Genomic DNA, 18991 nt, shown 5'->3' on the forward strand with positions numbered 1-18991 from the left:
TAAAGATAGACTCTATTTAAGAGAGACTCATGCTTCCGTCTTTAATGAGGAAATTTGCATCTTCCATTAAATTGATGTATGGGTGCATGCATCGCATTATAAAATATTTCGTATGAACTGGAGGAGTTAATTTGTGAAGTTTTACCGCCCACATAAGCTGCTGCTCAGAAAGATCAATTGCCTGCCTTCTGCTGCGTCTGGCATTCCCTCTTTTTGGAAAATTCAGATTGTTAAAAATCATTTTCGAGTTGTGCAAAAGTTATCATTCAGTTGCTTCGTTGGTAGGTAAAATAGAGGTGAGTCATGTGTAAAAAAACTTCACCATCTCTACATCACCACCATCATCATCAACGCCTAGAACCCCCACACGAGATAAAAAAAAAAAGAGTCTTATCGGGTAATGTATAAATGAGAGTACAAACAAGCTAGTAAACAGTGTGAATCTAATTAAAAGATAATGTTAGCCATTTTGTCACACATGTTCCCCCTGCTATGGGCCTATCTTCTAGTCCGGGGGCTCTCTATCGAGGTTTAAGGCTATTGCTCTCTACTCGCAGGCTGTATCTTTAGTTACTCTGCTACAGTATCTCCACTTCCTCACCCTGGACTGCATCTTCCTGACTTGGTGGTATTTGTGCCGGCCATCAGGCTTTACTGTGCTGACCCAGTATTTCTCTCTCTCTCTCTCTCTCACGAGGATCAAATTTCCTTTTTAGTTTCTCATACTGCAGGAGTTTCAAAATATTCCACAGCAAGCAAATGGGAACTAGAATCACAAAACAGATAAGCATGTGGGATTATATATGACGACATACTGTAGGTCTGATGAGCTTTGGAGCATTGATTTTCTCTGTGAAAATAATTACATTCTGTGGTTTTTTTTTCTTCCAACTCTTCCTCAATATGGAAACCAGTAAGAGAAACACAGTACATAAAAGTGTGTGTCTGGAAAGCCTGTGCTTTGCGCCGCACTCTATACGCCTCCAGACTTCCATTCTCTTTGAGGATGGCTAGACTTTACGCAAACATGTCTTGCACGGGGGGATGATATTTCTGACAGGAGAATTGACCAGCCCTATCTCCAGAGCAGCAACTGCACATTCAGAATGAACACCACCCCACAAACCGGCCGCTGGAGGGGAACTTGAAAGAACAGGAGGGAGCGCACTGACGCACCTCTGAAGATGGTTCAGCATCGACCACTGACAGCCGACTTCAAAGGCCCAGTTATGAACATGACAGGCAGCCAGCGCAACAGCCTTTGAAACCAGTGCACATTTTTATCAAGAATTTATGCTCTATTTAGAAGTGATTTCTTTTTTCTTTCTCTCTTTTTTAAAATGTTTTTTTTGCAGCACCGGGAATTTGATTTGACTGTACATCTCATCGCTGACACGGTAACTCTCGCAGGTCTTTACTTGATGTTGATATGTATGGGACTTGCATTTTCATGAGCGCCTGATGTTATTCCACATGGCAGCCGTTGATATTAGCGCCTTTGATTCCTGAGGAGTTCTAAAGAAATGCCGCGAAAGCCCCCCCAAGGCACAAGTTGTTTATTTGCCCAGATATATATTAATTCAATCCATTTGCCTCAACTCACACCTTGTGGAGAATTGTAATAGAACAGATTGGTGCACAGTAATCTCTAAAAAAAATCAAATGCCCCGAGACAAAATCCTTCATAATTTGGTATTTATACATTCATAGGACTTGGTTTTCATTACTGTTGATGAGGGAATGCAGTGAAATTGATCATGGTAGTAAGTGTATTACATTAAATTTTCAGTTGTATAAAAAATATACCGTTCTTTAAAATATTCACAATTTTCATAACAGCCTTTTTTGCAAACTGAGAAAAATAACAGGTATATGAAAGGAAGTAAAAGACAAAAGGTTAAATAATATCCATGTTTTCTTTCTACACATTTAATTGACTCAACGGCATTTTGCTCTCTTTTTAAATTGATAATCGATTACAGTAAGGAATAAAAACAGACACAGCTTATTGTATAACCTTTTCAGTCATGTTTCCATTTTATATGTATTGCCCTTCTCTCAAACTAAAGTCACTTTCAAGATCACTGGCGGTGTATCCAATTCTTTCACTCCATAAAATATCAACCTCCAAGTCATGGTCACACTGTCTTGTATGAGAAGGTGGCGATGTGCCTGAGTGTGAGGCCGTGTGTGTGTGTGTGTGTGTGTGTGTATGTGTGCTCAAGCATGTGTACTTGTGTGTGTCGCAGTGTCATCCCAACCTGGAAAATGACTTATTAAAATGAAATTACGCAGTGCCCTGACCCATGGCAAACGGCATGAGCCGCAATTTGTCTAGCAGTTGAGCTGTGAATAAAATCTGATTGGCAATAATTTGGCTTTGCTGTTGATATAGCATCCCCTCCACCACTTCTTTTCTTCTATCTGTCCTCCATCTCCCACCCACCGCCGCCCTGGCCCCCTCCCCCCGTTACCACGGGTGTGTTGATCACAGGGTGAAATATTACTGATGTAGTGATCTGGGGTTATTGAGCAGAGCAGTGTGATGACGGTAAGTGGATGGCTGTGAGGTTAGGATAGGGTTATATGAAGCGGGAAGAGCTGATGGTAATGTTAAATGCCAAAACTGACTACTGATCTCCATTAAAAGGGTGACTGGCCGAGAGAGAGGGAGAGAGAGAGAGAGGAGGGACTGTGTGTGGGGACGGGTGATTGGGCTGCTCAGAGTGGGTGTGGGAGTGTGAAGCTGCACGGGCTGACCAGAGTGCATTTGGTTATTTAAGCAGTTGTCTTTACCCCTTGTTTTATGTCATATCGATGTGTGTGAGTACATTATGCGTGCGTATACACTTCATGTCTGTGTGTTGTTATGAGGACTGCCTCATTTGTTTTATATAGGCCATTTGCTATGGTCATCTCTTTTAGCCTAGAACGGGAAACAATTACAAGCAGCACTTTCCAATTTATCTAATTTGTGCGGTTTAAAAAATGTCATCTCTTTTTTGCACCCAATGAAAATACACAAACACACACTCAGAGAGGGGAAAAAAACCCAACCCCGGCCTATATAATAAAGGGAATGATAGAAGTGGGTAATGGAGGCAGGGTGTTAAAGACCTCGGTGCTGTGGTGGCCTTGACAGGTTGATGTAGTTCTAGCAATGAGCAGCTCATAAAAAGTGCTATCCATAGGCCTTAGGAAGATATTCTATCTCTCCGCTGCTAACGGCACAGCCTAAAATCACCTTCTCCATCAAAGTCAGGCCCCCCTCTATTACATAAAATGCACTGGGAAACCAAAGAAAGGAAACAATAGGACTGTGTGCATGTGCTGTACTATTTGTGGTGAGACATTAGGCTCAATGCAAGGCATGTGTTTGTGATGGAATAGGATTTTTAGGGGGCGTTCAAATCTTTCAAGTCTTGATATCACATATGTGACAGTCACATATGTGTTTGCTGAGATGTGCTTTACTTTCTCATTTTTTGGGGGGTGTCCCACAGACCTTCTTCTTTAAATATATATTTGCTTTAACCTTATGAAAACCGTTCAAGTATGTAAATGACAACTCTTCCCTTTGCCACAACTTAGGACTGAAATGTGATCATGAACACAGAGTATTATTATTATCAAAACACCAAACATGGACGTTTCTACTATAGGGACTAAACTCATCAGAATCATTGACAGTCAAAAAATGTACAATCATTTAATCCCCTTGTGAACTTCTTATGAACCTCCTGTGACAAAATTTTAGTGTACGCAGCAAATGTTAGTACAAGGTACTAAAAAGTTGCATAGATTTAATATGAAAAGAAAATGCAACAACAACAAGGCGCAGCTCAGGCTGTATCGGGCCACACAGATGAACGCAGATGGACACAGATCCACTGTGTCTTTGTTTCTGTGGGCTCCTGGTAACACCGTGCTGTCAAACTAATGGTAGCACAGGGGCAGAAATCTTACAGTACCAATTGAGAATGCAAAACATGAATGGGGAAAAAAATAATGGTCTGACACCAGGGGGGTAACGCTACATAAAATACACACCGTACATAAATAAAAGAACACATGTAAATCCATATGAGGAGCATAAATGTAAACATACAGTACATATGCAGATACAGACACACATATTATACGCTACATACTGTACCCAAAGATGTATATTTTCATTACCATATAAATATAGTCTAATTATAGTCGACTGTATGCACAGTGCATAAACATACATATCATACTGTACACATACAGAAATAAACTTAATTATGTATATAAACACAAAGGTATACATATGCTATTGTACCTTTTAATGATCTCAGCAAAATATGGATATTATCAAGCTTGAATGGCTTGCTTTCCTGCCTCCTGTTGTCAGTCAAGACGTTCGGAAGAGGCGTTGAGGAAGTGGCTTATTGTGAGCTGTGAAACTATGAGCAACAGAAATTTAAAAAAAAAAAAAGAAACAGAAAAATCCACAGCCATTATTACTACCATCACTATCACTTTCCCCTCTGTCGGGTGTCAGTAGCTCCAAGGGATAAAGTTTGCCATCAGCATTTGATATGTATATTGCCCTTTATGCACAATTTGCCTGTTTTAAAGCTCTGCAAGTTTATTGCCTTGAATTAAGACTTCGTGCTCTTAAATGTCTGCCGCCTGGTTTAAACCATTCCCACTGACAGTAACTATTTAGTGTTGAACCTTGTGACTCACTTTAAGGTTGTGCTGTTGACATCTGTCACATGACAATGGGGGGAGTCTTCCTCCAGAGACAGAGAACCTAAATTTCCTCTCCGAGCTAATAGAAATTTAACTCTGCCCATAACTCTGCGGAGTCCTCGAGGCTCGACACTAGGCAGGGCCCTGGAGGAAATAGCTTCAGATGTCATTTACTTTACTGTTCTCTTCTTATCTTTTTCATTTCTTCCCCCTTCCCTGCTCCCATATCTTTTCATGATGTTTGCTGTCATTGGCAGTGGCTTGAGTGGCCACGTCGTGGAAATATTGATTTTTTTCCCCCTCTTTTCCTCTACAATCATTCCTGCACCGTCTCCTTCCCTGTGTTGCATCTGAGGCTCTGGGTTGATGCCTGACCGACCCACTTCATTGGCAGCTTGTCCAGTTTTCATTTCTTTTTTCCTATTTTTGCTCTATCCCTTTTTTTGTTCTTCTGTCCCCTGATTGTTTTTTTTTTTCTTCCCTGTGACTCAATTCTGACGTCACATTGTGGCTTTGCTGTCTTTGAAAGCACTTTCCGTTATGAGGTAACAGAGTAGGAGTGAGTGTGTGTGTGTGTGTTTGTGTGTGGGGGGGTGAAGTTTCTCTCCAACATCACTTCACTGTATTCTTCCCTACATCCATCAAAGCAGCAGAGGCCCGTGTTCAGGCACTTGGCTCGCTGTCGACCTCGGCCCCTGACGACTCATTCCCCCTGACAACACACAAATAACTGCAAACTTCTGCTATTAGTGAGGTCACTGCAAAGTGAAATGTCTTTTTCGAAGAGTGTTGACACAGATCTTCACTTCACTTCACAGAGAGGGGGGGGGACTGGATTTCCAGTCTTTGTTTCAGGCAAGAAGCAAGAGCAGGATGTTACAATAATTCTCTGCTACAGTGCTGCAGAAATGGCTCTGGAGTAGCACTTAGATTATTGCATGACATTCCGCAAAATTCAAAAGAGATAGAAATTTAGGCTTTTCCTTAATTTCTGTCATATCCTGTTGGATGTCCATGTTAAACAAGGCTGGCGTTTAAAATGTTGCGTGTGTTCATGTGATCCCTGTTAGACAAACGCTCAGGTGTCAGTGGGTTCCAATCTTTTTTTCTTCTACTTTCGCGACCAAATCCTCACACATTAAGCAGGTAACGGGTGTAACATTCACCAAATGCAGAAATCCTGCCAGTGTCTGTGGTGTTCACGCTCATATTTCAGATCAGATGTGGGCTGGAACATGTGTGGATGGATTTTAGAAGTTGCCATTTCCAATCAGTTATGTGCTGTTAATTTCAGTTTCGAGTTAACGTTACGGTTTCTTTTTCAATTTGCCTTATTTATTTCCCAACCTGAGATGGACATAAACTTGCCCCTACCCCTGCTTCTCTGCTGCAGACAAGGCCTCTTGAACTTACAGTGACTGAGAGCCTGAGACTTATTCATCTCAGCTTGAGATGAATAAGGCCTTTTTTTAACTGTCAATCAAGCACAACTACTTTACTGAAATCCCAGAATAAAAAAATATAGAGCTGGAAATTAGCATAATAGGTCACTTTTAAAGTCTTGACTAGACATAAACAATGGGATCAGTGCTATAGAGCTTTGATATCATAAAGAAGTAAATATTTCAATCAAATATTTCATTGAACACTAGAAGTGCAGGTTAAACTTAAAAGAATAGTTTGACATTTTATTTTAAGTATTATGATGAACCAATCTGATTCTGTGAGAAAATAACTGACCCAACCATGCGAGTTTCACACCGTACTACTTTGAGTAATCTGTTGAGCCAAAGCTGCACAACTTTTTCATGCTCAAAAACACATACAGTATTGGTTGCTGTGACTGCTTCGTCTGCTTAGTAATGCATATCGTCAATAATGACTTCCCACCGAGCAGATGCCCAGAGTCTGCTGCTGAAGAGGACATTAGCATTAGCTTTACTAGCTCCCATTAGCAGTAAACAAATGCACCTGTCTCTGTTTACCATCTCTGCTATATTGCCTCTGACAACACACTGACGCCAAGTGATAAACACAGAGAAGGAGCAATTCATCTTTATTGCATGTAATCATTCCAAAAAAATCTACATAGGCTCTCTGTCCCTCTATGACAGGTGGGGAGAAAGCCAAATATTACCCACACACTACACCCGAGTAATCCCATTGGTCCGAAGTCAGGAAGTATGTCCAGCTTGTCGTGTGGGGTTATAGACGGTGTTTTTTTCTCGCTTTCTCTTCGAGTTGCACTTGTGGCAGTTGTGACTCTGCAGCGGGTACAGTAGATGTGCGATATAATTACTTTTATTAGTGAGCACAATAAGTCAGCCAGGAGAGGGAGCAGGCAGGTGCTGGGCTGATGAGCGGAGTGACGGTGTTAATAGACTGAGGCTCCGGGGAGGTGGCCCACGCTTGCAGCGCCGATCCGTCTTGATTTCTGCACATTGCCTTCTTCAATTACACTAAGTGTTTAGCTCTAGTCACCGCCAACCTGGGCATACATGGACTGTCGCTGGGGATACCGGAGCATACATTATGCACAGTGCATTATGCCTGAAAACCAGAAAATGCAAGTCAGTTGTGTGCTATCATGTTTAAACGCTCAAACTTTCCTAACCCCAGCAATTTGTTGGTGGCAGTTGCGTAATTGCTAGCCTGTAGCCAGTGCTAGCCTATCTCCAAGATGTGTCCGGGCTCAGCGAGATGTGAGAGATGATGCAGAGATAAGACATTGAGGGATACTCTCTATTCACAGGGGCACTGAGGGAATTAAAGGTGTCCTCTCCCATCTGAAAAAAAAAAAGGTTATTATCTTCATCACCTAGCCCCTGCACCTGACACCGCGCAGCACCTTTACTCAAGATAAGACCTAATCTAGACTCTTGCTTTTGTCTTTATTTACTTGTGTCAAGGTTATGAGCTATAGCACACAGAGCACGCTGCCTCTATTCAATCAAACCTGACAACACTGAGTTGGATGAAAAGAAAAAAATAAATTGATGTTTTCTGTGTATCACTTGAGCATATAATGAGGTTACTGTTCAAAAAGAAGAAGAAAAAAAGCAAACATGCTGTTTGGCTTCAAAGAGCCTCTTGAATTCAGATTATTGACTTTTGTGAAGTCAAAACAAGGGGAGTGCAACTGCACATGAATTAGGACCACATGAATTAGTACATGCTGTATAGGAGCCCAATTATCTGGTGAAACTAATGTAAATGAAGTTTACACTATATTTCGGGGGTTGCAGAATGAGAGATATTGGCAAAGTGTCTTTTGATGATTGTTCAAGCAGTAATGGTCTTCCTGTGTTCATCTTGACATAATACACAAACATCAAGGGAACAGCTGTCAACAGAAATCTGCATTACATACATACCAAGGTGACGATTTACACATTAACCAAAATGTCCTAAGCAGCAGTTTGTCTCATGTCAGAGAGCGGATGTGGATTCCTCCCGAGCTGTGACTGTTTTTTTATGGTGAATGCTGATGACAGGCAGTGAATCTAAATTCCTATAGATTGTTTCTGTAACCTTTCTCAACTGAGGAATAACAGAGACGTGATCCCGGCACCACTGCTCTTTAGATTGCTCCCTTGCTGTCACTTGACACAAATAAGACAGTGACGCCGGGGATGTGGCACCGCTTACCTCTGCATCGAGCGGGGGAACGTGCCATCTTTTGACCCCCTGATGCATTTCAGAAAAGGTCAAGCTGACAGTCGTCATCTCATCAATCCACTGTTGTGACTCTGTCAATCTTCCCTGGGACCCCTCTGGAGGTGGGACGGAGAAATGGGGGAGTGTTGGAGAAACAAAGTTCTCCTTCCTGATTCTCCACCACCATCCCCCCTTCGTTTGCCTTAGAGAGATGGGCTGGGGGATGGGGGCGTGAGGTGGGGCTGACCTTCGTGACCACCTTATCTTGTGGAAAGGTCACAGCAAGGCCTCTTGAAAACCAGAGGGGTGGGGAGGATCGATCTGGAGGCTTTCTTTTATTTATCTCGGTAGACATGCTGCTCCTGGTGTTCTTCAAGGCCAGTGGTGAGCGGGAGAGATAACAATCTATTAGTGTTGCAGATATCCTCCTCCTTACCCCCTCTCCCAGCAGCCCCCTCTGTCCCAAGCTTTCCCTGTCAGACACCCTAACTCCATAGAAGCCACTGGCCCCGAGCCAGAGGCGCTTGGAGGAAGGAAACTCGGAGGTCATCAGAATGAGACGGTTGACATCCCGGGGTCAACATGATCAAGCCATGTCTTTGCTTAATACAGTGTGTATGGAGGAGTGAGAAATCAGGATGCCCTGATGGAAGTCGCAGAGCCATTAGAACTGTAGGAGCAAATAGGGATTGGATACACACACACACACACACACACACACACACACACACACACGCATCAAATACACTTTTCTGTACCGTCCCCTTTGACTTTTGCAGTGCAGTGTATTAATGGCCTGCTCTTATCACCATTTATCATTTGAACAGTGCAATATATAGGAAGCGGTTGCATCAGTCGAGGGAAAACAAAGGCGAGACAGAGATGTTATACGGTGAGATGAGTGTTCGCCGAGAGCTCCGATTATTTAATTAAAGACTTGTCTTTCCATGCTGTTTTCAGGTCTGTGTTTTGTTTGGAGATGGAAAATGAAACAAATGACTCATTGACATTGCTGCTGACTCACATATAGCTCAAGATGTCTCCAGATCCTAAAACTGATGATATTCCTGCAGCAAGCCTGTTTTGCAGCGCATGCATACATACAAACACGAGTGCACAGACACACAATCATAAGTCACTTTAATTTACTAAGACACCACATTTTTTTCTGTACATAACACTTCTGCACATTAAAATCTCCCTGCCCAAACATGCTTGGGATATTTCTCCATTACCCCACCATCATGGTCAATTAGGCCCCACTTTCTCCACCTTTTATCTCCTTAACCAGGGTCCTCATCTGCTGCTTGTGTCACGGGGCCCCGCAAATAAATAATTCAGTGGCAAAAGGGGGGAGAATTTACGGCTCCCATCTTTCCCAGTCAGGCCGTAAATTCTGAATCGGGAAGCGGGAGAATATAGTAGGGGAGAATGGAAAAAGGGAGAAGGGGAAGATGAGGGAGGAGAAGGACTGTGGGGAAGTGGTCCCCCAGGGGCCATAGTCTCACACAGGCAACATCATAAAGTCACCATTAGAATGCTGTATTTATAACAGTGGGTTTGCCCCAGGCTGTGGCTGTGATTCTGAACCCCCCCCCCCCCCCCCCCCCCCCCCTCCTCTGAAACACTGACACCGACACACACACACACACACACAGACACACAGACACACACACACACACACACACACACACACTACACGGTGCTCATGTGTATCCATGTTTTCCTCAGCACTCCTAGAGTCTTTTCATAAAACACACACTGTGTCCTTCTCCTGGCATGGCTGTCCCTATATATGGTGTTCAGCAGGGCGCCAGCATCACAGAATATCAATGGCTTAATGAGGCAGGGGCTCTTTCTGATGTGCCGCAACATTGACTCTTTGGGGGGAACACAGAGACTGAAACGACTCTGTGAAGAGATAACAACGCCCCCTGATGGACTGCTCCTCAGCTCCGAGCATGCTCAGTAGTGCCTCGTATGATAGCTGCCTGTAATGATACAAAACATCCCTGCGTACAAGGATCCTTCTTTTCTCAACACTATGTTATAAGAACTGAACGGCCACTGAGTGCTTTTTGCTTCAGGGTTCTTAGTGTTGAAGTTGTAACAAATTTCCCTTTGATTTTATTGCAATTAAAGAAAAATATGGATCATAAAAACTGGATGGGTGGATCATTTATCGCACCTTTTTTTATTTTCGCATCATCCTTGGGCAATTTGCTGTTCTATTATTGTATTTTGAATCGGATCCATTAAATTGATGTTAAGCACACATGATCGATGATCATAACTACTAGTGAGTTCTTTCAAAATTATGGCTTATTGAGAAGTTTTCAATTAATTTGCATTAATACAATTTTTTCCGCTTTCTGTAGTGTAAATAACAATTTAAGTACATTGAACTTTTCAACATTTGTGCATTTTTGAGAAGTCCCAAAAAGCCATTTCTAAAATTAAATGGATTCTGCTCATTTTGCTGATGAATTATATCCTTAAACTGACACGGTGTCTGCCCGTCTCATTTCTATATTTAATAAACCTCTATGAGCAAGTGACGTTTAATGCGAATCTGATTTAAGTACCTATGACAAGCCAACCATTAAACAACATATGGTTGAGTCAGATGTAGCAGAGGAAAGCCAAAGGTGAGGAAAAATATTCAGTAGAACCAGTAAACATAGCACAGTACGCACACCAAATCCCCTGTGCCTTTTCATACACTCTGCCGAAAAAAGCAATAAGAGGAGGTACAGTACCTTTTGTTTATCTGTCCCACTCATGCATTTATTGTCAGACCTTGTTTAGGAATATAATTTCCCTTTAAATGGCCTTTTGCTTTCCTGGCAATCTTCAGGCGCTTTCATGTCAGCGGTCTACAGTGGGGCCGCTGCCTCGGAATAAACTCCTTTTATTTTAAAGCTAGCCAGAGGGGTCAGAGAGCCTGATCTGTCATTGGCAGTGTAATAAACAGAGAAAGAGAGTTCCACATAAACACCTCCAACCAATATGAACAGCCCACTACAGGAAATGAAAATGTAGCCACAGGAAGTTAACCCTTTATGGTGCAGAGGGGTGGTGGAAAGAAGGGACGCTGTGCTGTAATTCAGTGTTTAGCTGAATGCCTCCGGATCCTTTGTCTGGGTTGTTGTAGGGAGCACTTCCTGAGGGTGTCTCAACAGGCATTAATTGGTTGTCATGGAGAGATACGGCTAAATGCGAACAGGGCGGCAGTGTCGAATCCCATTTAATGAGAGAATAAAACAGTCTCCCATTGAAGGCAGATAGGGAGAAACCCGTATTGACCCGCGGTGGTGCTCGTGAATAACCAGTTGTCTCCCTCAATCGATCACAACACAATGAGGGACAACACGGAGGGAAGGGTGGCATGATTTGTGAATGACACAGAAGGTCAACATACATGTACAATGTAGTAACCTGTCCTTTGCCATGCCTCTGCGATTTTGCCTTTGATCGCCACACACGTGTACCTGACTCTCCAGTTTTTGTCTCCGTGACAGCGACTTTTCTCCCGCACCGCTCCAGCCTCCGTCCATGCATGGTCATTAGGCTCAACGCTGCGCGATTCTCAATGAGGCAGTGCCAGCGACCGAGATGACCCTCGGAGGGCACTACTCTGACTTGTTCCTCTTTCTCCTTCTCCTTCCTCTGTTCTCACTCGTGTTATTCCCCACAGTCTGCCTGTCAAAGGGCCAAAGCCTTGACTGCTTGTTGCGCATGCTAACTTTCCGGGCTGAAAGATGGGACAGAGGAGAAGAGAGAGAGGGAGATAGACCGAGGCCGAGAATGTTATAGCTATGGCCGCCAACCACCGACAGACTTTGAGAGCTGAGTGAATAAATGCCCTGTCTACTTGGGACAGGGTGCACTCACTCTCGCAACCCGGCACGCATGCATAAAACCCTAGGGGTCGGGGGCCGGGGAGTGGAGAGATTCTCTGCAGAGAGATTGATAACGCCCCCGGCTTCAAACAGCCGACAACCCAAGCAAGCCCAATGTGACTTTTAAAAACCCCAATGAATAGTGCATGGAGACAGGTCAAGGGCAAGATGGGTGGAGGGAGGGCTGAGGACTTTTTTTTCTTATCAATCAGGGAGTCAAGGGGGGAATGTGAGAAGACAAGCGCCAAGCTGGGCTTGTTGGGGATTGGGGGTTGTCCGATAAAGCTTGGTTGATAGCTGTGAAATTGAGAAACAGATGCAGAGAGGTGGATGGAGCATTATGGCTGGTGATAGTAAATACTCCGGGGTATTGAACCCTTCAGGTTTATGTCACCAGTGTCATGTTGAGCTAGCCTGATTGAAGTTAATCTGGGAGTTTTCAGAGGTGAGGAAAAAGCATCTTAACAGACGCGTATGATGCCTTAGGCCATTTATCAAAAATTTGGACTAATGCGTGTAGCTTAGTTTTACTATTGTGTGGTCAATAACATTTAGTGTGGAGGTGTTTGGAGAGATAATACACAAAATTACACTAAATATAGTTGTATATACTTGCATTCTCTTTTAACAGTTTTACAAGAAGCATCGCAGCCTGATGCCCCGAAAGTAAAAAGAACAAACTCCCAAGCCACCGACTGATCGCCGTGATTGAAAATGAGGCCCTCTATTCAAAGGGCCGCAGAGAAGAAAAACAGGTGGGAAGGGCTTTTCATAATGGCAAATCAATATAGAGAATCTTCAGCACAGTTCAGCCTAAATGCCACCCCGCCCTTTGGCCTCTTATCAGCGCCCAATCACAGGCAATCAAGCTCTTTTAAAGGCTGATTTAACCCTGATGAGCCCTGAGGTGGATGAAGCTCACCGAGTCAGTCACTCTGCCACGTACAGAAACACACACACACACACACACACACACACACGCACTGACACATACACACACACACACACACGCGCACTGACACAAAACACTGTCTGCAATATTGCGGCAGAGATTAAAGCCACATGAAAGGGGAAGAGACAAAGGTGACGTCTCCTCTTTTCAAATGGCAAGAGTGTGACTTGACATGAAGCGAGTGGGTGAGCGCCTGGGTGAACAAAAGGCTGGCGCTATGTGAGAAAAGGGCAGAGGCGGGAGCAGGGCAGCAAAGGTGGCGGCGGTGGTGTGGGAGGGGGGGGCAGGCTTTAATTAAAAGGATTATATTGAGGTGCACAGTGCTGCAGAGGAGCTGTCCACTGGGCCCAGATTGACTACAGTAATGAAACCCATCCCTGTCGGAGTAGATGGAGGGAGAGCGGGAGAAGAGATGGGAATGTAGCATGGAGTGGGAAGGGGGAGGGCGGGTCAAGAAATTGTAGGAGATTGGGTTTAGAGAAAGCAAACATCACGAACAAAATGCATGTAATAAGATCGTCAGTCAGAACTGTAAGATGGGAGCTTAAAGTAATACATACACAAGGTCATAAAGAATAATAACAATGGATGAACTATGGCATTAAATTAGAAGTTCTCAGAGATTAAAGTCATTACAGATATGCTTCTGGCCAAGTTAGAGTTTCCCTCTTTAATGTAAATGAATGCTAAGTTTGGCATATCTATCCAGCGCCCCTGCTTCTCATTAATTTTTATCTCTGCAGATATAATGAAGTCATAATAGCGGGTTGTCTGATGAGTTGTCAATTAGAAACTTGAATGATCCCTGTTCTGAAATAAAAATAAAAAAACCACAGAGAGAAAAGGTTATTGATTCTACTGCTCTCTTTAACTCAGTGGTGGGCATCACCTGTCAGCTCTCACATGTTTTTACCTGTCTGTTTTTATGTTATGCTTTTTAAAGTTCACTGGGGATTCAGGCTTTTGTCTTTCAGCCCTGTTTGTTACCAAGTTTTTCTTTTTCTTTCAGTATTTGATTATAACGTGCAATAAAATCAACATAGGACACCAGCTCCAGAACTGTACTGTCACACATGGCCACTTGCAAACTTTTCAGCATGGAGATAAGTCCCCTCCGTCGGCCTCTGACTGTATTTGTGTTATCATTCCAATCCGTTGTGTTGTGTGGAACTGCATGGCTTCCCACCACCGCTGACCAAGATTAACATTATCTCTGACCACCCTGCCAGAAAACCAGACCTTGCAGAAAACGAATTAGATAGAGGCAATGCAGGTGGAAAATATAACTTTTGGCAACTTCTGCCATTCCCAGGTTTACCATTTTTTATTGGGTTTGCAGGTAAACAAAGTTCATTCCTGAAATTGTCATTCTGGATGCTTGTTTCGGAAGCAGAAAAAAAAAATACAACCAAGGTAACGTTTCATGTGCTTTAGCCTCTACACTATATACATTTTGCACCCTGTATTTTACCGTTGACCCTTTTGCAAAGTACACCAATAGCAGTATGTCTCCCCCTCTCAGGCAGTTTGATGGGATGGGATATGTTTCTGCCTGTTCCCAAGGAGGATGATTTTTTTTACTAAAATGCTACTCACTTGGTATTGTTTATCTCAGTCCCTGGGTCAGAATCATCCCTCTGAATTTATTATTTTCAGTAGCGCTGTGCAGGCATGTCCCCCCGTAAATAAAACAGTGCACGGCTCCTGTATCCAGGAGGAGTTGGGGCCAGTAACATTAGCTGCTAACGCTAGCCTTATTTGCCTCGGGTTGTCTGCTATTCTTGATATTTTTACAGTCAGAGTAGCATGTGGTGCCCCTGATGGATTTTCATGATACAAATCTGAAGACCTGAACACCCTGGACCGGTCACCAGTCTCTTACAGGGCAAGCACATAGAGACAAACAACCATTCACGTTCACCTTCACAGAGTCACCAGTTACGCTAACCTGCATGTCTTTGGTCTGTGGGAAGAAGCACCTGGAGGACACCAACGCAGACACGGGGAGAACACGCAAACTCTGGTTTTATCCAAGAATGTTCTGGCGGTAAGGTGAGAGTGCTAACCACTGCATCGCCCTGCAGCATTACATATTTTGTCCATGTCTTCATGAATTTATAATGCACTTGCACAGAGACAGGCTCGGCCAGAGGCATTAACATTTTGGGGTTGTCCTCCTGTCCATCCAAATATCTTTCCTTCTGTCCTCGCAGGAACGCCTCGCTAAATTTAATCAAAGCTTGGTACAAATGTCCACTTGGAGTCAAGGATGAGCGGTAAGAATTTGGTGGTCAAAGGTCAACGTGCCCTCCCTATGTTTTTGTCCATAACTCAAGAATGAATTAGCTAATTATGATCAAATACACTTCATAGCTTTTCATTTGAATCCTTCAAAGTCTTTACCACAAGTATTATATGAATCAGGACAGAAATGATTGTAAACTACAACTTGATTTTTTGATGGAGGCATAGACCAATGAATTCAAGTTTGTATGTACAATGTGGATACTGCTACAACAGAGGTTTTACTAAATATGTATGTATTATGATCTTTTATCATTTGCCTTTAAAAAGGTCACCTGCACAAAAACAGGGCCCGTCACAGCCCTAATCATGCCATGTTTCATAAGGCATAAATACCGGGTGCAGTTTTCCGAGAGACAACAGCTACTACTGACTAACTCATAATTTCCCTCTCTGTCATCTTTGTGAAAAGTGTGGTATCTATGTAATTTTGTTGATGCAGTGCAATAATAAAAAAGTAATAAACATATCTTTAAATATTGTTGATAATATGAGGGGAGAATGAAGTCGTTACCAGAGATTGATAGCAGTGGGTTGCTACTTTTAAATGTTGCATTATAAATATCCTCAAAACTGCTCAAAAGTTGCTTATGTGTTGGCTTAGCATTGTGGAAAGCCACTCCTCAAGTGAGTGTGCCTGAAGAGGTATGAAATTAATTTCATACCTTTTTTCGCCTCCCTCATTTGCCCAGCATTTTTTAGCTGGTCTCCTCCGCTCAAGCTATGTGTCTCACCATTACAGTGCTAATCCACCCTTGACAATGTTCAATTTCCTTCGGGGAATATGGAGTGCGGTGGTGAAGATTTGCAACCCTGTGGCCCATCTAAGTAGTATGAACGACAGTGCCTACATCACACAGAGCCTGAACGTCTTCTGAAAAGAAAAAAACTCATTTGAACTGAGTGGTCAGATTTGGGAATGCAATCTCCTATTACCTACAGATTTTTGGAATGAGGGGAGACCAGATAAATATGGTCAACAGCTGCTTCCATGACCAGGGTTCGATACTTGGTTTTATTTGTATGTGTTTCAAACACCTAATTCTCATCTGGTTTATGTTTTTAGGGTTTTAGTTCCTCCGGGAAACTGCAAACAAAAGCAGTCTTTTTTTTTTTTCATTAAATGTACTTTATTCCTAAACTTGTCTTGCTTTTGTTTGGCTTCGTGACTGACCATCCAGTTACAATAAAAGTCACAGGAGAGCTCACAGCTTAAACAAACAATATAGCGCTGGGTCCAAAAATCTGGGACCACTTTTTTGAGTGGGAAAGAAGTTACCGCCATTTGTTCTCGGACATTTTCGATGAGGTTGGCCTCAATGGAAACTGAAACCTTAATGCATCAGAACCCATGATATGGCCTCTCAAACGACCTACAGTGTGTCTCTATATCTGTATATCTCATGCCAAGAGACAAATTCTAATAATATGGGCTCTTGATTACAGTAAAATGTCCCAGTAGTTTATGGCCTCCATCCAGCAGCGTATTTATTGCCCTAATATAACTGCCATATTTCAAACCGTTTTGTGCTACCTTTCAGTTGCCTCCAAAATGTGCATCTGTCTGGCCTTTGGTGTGTCTGCTCAATACACTATCGACAGACCAATCATACCACAATCATGCTCAGCACACCATCTTTATTACTGATTATTGACCAGGTCATCACCGCCCACATGGCACCTTGCACTGACATCAGGTTCCAGGAGAGCAGGGGAGAGAACCTGGAGTGAGAGAGAAGCGGGGAATCTGTCAGCACTCTGATGAGCCGATCTGCCGCTGGGTTTTGGATTGCTACGCCAGTGACCTACAGGTGGCAATTAAATGTCAAGACATTTGGATTCCAATTCTGCTCTGTTGCTGAGTCACATAAGTCATGCGGTAAATTCAGACGTGTCAAAGAAGCGAGATTGTTCCTATCCGATGTAAGTTGTTGCCTACATCACGTCCCCACCCTGGACCCGAAACAAATGCCCTTGACTTATTTGTCACACGGTGGACATAAGACTGGCTCCGGCAGTGAAACATACTTGCAAAGGGGGCAGTAACTGTGCTCGTTGCAGGTTCTGCTGTAGGTTAAATGTGCAAATGTTCTAGAATATGAAAATTGAGAAATCACATTTGACCCTAATAGCAACTGCTTAGCCACTTTAATATAAAAAAAAACAACATTTTTCTACACGATATGGAACATGTGGAAACATGTTTGTATATACTACATGCACAGTGGTTCAATTTGGCAATAATTAATGGTTAAAGGAATAGTTCACCCAAAGTGTATATTTTCTCATTTATTGCTTGTAGCACCTTTCTGTGCAGATAAGACATTGTTTATGCAGCACAGATATGAGTTATATAATGCTAAAATAGTTATAATTGCATTCAACTTTGTCCCAGTTCCACACTGCACAGAGGTATATATGAACCTGATATCATATATTACTAGCAAGGGCAAAGATAAAAGCTCTTTCATCACCATCCGCAATAACTGTTTCTTCTCTTTATTTTGTACATTATAAACCAAAGCACCCTCAAAGAGGAAATGGATTATGCATTGTCTATTTGGAGGTTCTTTGGTTTGTCACTTTTCCTGTGTGAATGCACAATGAACTGAAACCCTGGGACTAGGCTTCTATAGTGTCCGTACAGAGATGTAGGTGCTTCAAGTCTACTTTTACAAGTCTGGCTTCATCAGCCTGATGAAGAGGTGCTCAGTCCTTGGAACTGTATGATTGAAAATGGCTCTGTGAGAAATGTCTCATCTCTCCCATTTTTCAGTGCGTCCATTAATATAAAATTACGTCCACTCTCAAAACCTTGTCAAATAAGACAAAACTATCTGAATGGGGATGGAGAGAATTTTTCTTCAATTCTGATTTGTTGAAATTATATTTCATGAAGGATAAATCAATCATCTTTTCAGCGAAAGTATGTTTTTCATGCATGTTATATACTGTATATGTCATTTATTCTCGGCGTGTCGCTGACGTACTGAGAAAATCATTCCAACTACTTCAGTGTCTACTGCAGTGCAGCAAGCGCGGCCATTAATTCAAACACCATCCAATAAACAGACATGAACACACACACAGACAAATACACATGGGCATATTTCAGATATTGATATTGTGTGTTTTTCCATTCTCATCACACATCATGTGTGTGTGCTGTTGGTGGTATCAGCTGAATATCAATGAGAACGTGTAAGACATCCTGACATCTACAGCATCTCCAAGGTCAGTCTCTGAATCAGCAGCACACTTCAGTCAGTGTGTTTCCACCGAGTCTTCCCTTGAACGAAGATCCATGACATCCTCCAACTATTTGTTGTTTTAAAGATCGCACTGAAAACCTGACTTTAGTGTACTCGGGTGACAGAGGAGGATCTGATCAGGTGATGTTGTGCCCCTCCACACACACACGCACACGCACACACACACACACACACACACACAC

The 18991-nt window shown here is 42.8% G+C and overlaps 1 long non-coding RNA gene across 2 annotated transcripts; it reads left to right on the top strand.

Annotated features, from left to right (window-relative positions):
- Window positions 1–423: 423 nt before the first annotated feature.
- LOC118310137 lies at window positions 424–16488 on the top strand. 2 transcript variants are annotated; one of them, XR_004793723.2, is made up of 4 exons: window positions 425–1397; window positions 14573–14646; window positions 15163–15285; window positions 15447–16488. It is a non-coding gene; the product is annotated as an uncharacterized LOC118310137 (long non-coding RNA). The 2 variants fall into 2 exon arrangements; XR_004793722.2 differs by having other exon boundaries at window positions 424–1397; window positions 15163–16488.
- Window positions 16489–18991: the final 2503 nt, after the last annotated feature.

The sequence above is a fragment of the Scophthalmus maximus genome, chromosome 6, assembly GCF_022379125.1.
Source record: "Scophthalmus maximus strain ysfricsl-2021 chromosome 6, ASM2237912v1, whole genome shotgun sequence".
Taxonomy (NCBI): Eukaryota; Metazoa; Chordata; class Actinopteri; order Pleuronectiformes; family Scophthalmidae; genus Scophthalmus; species Scophthalmus maximus.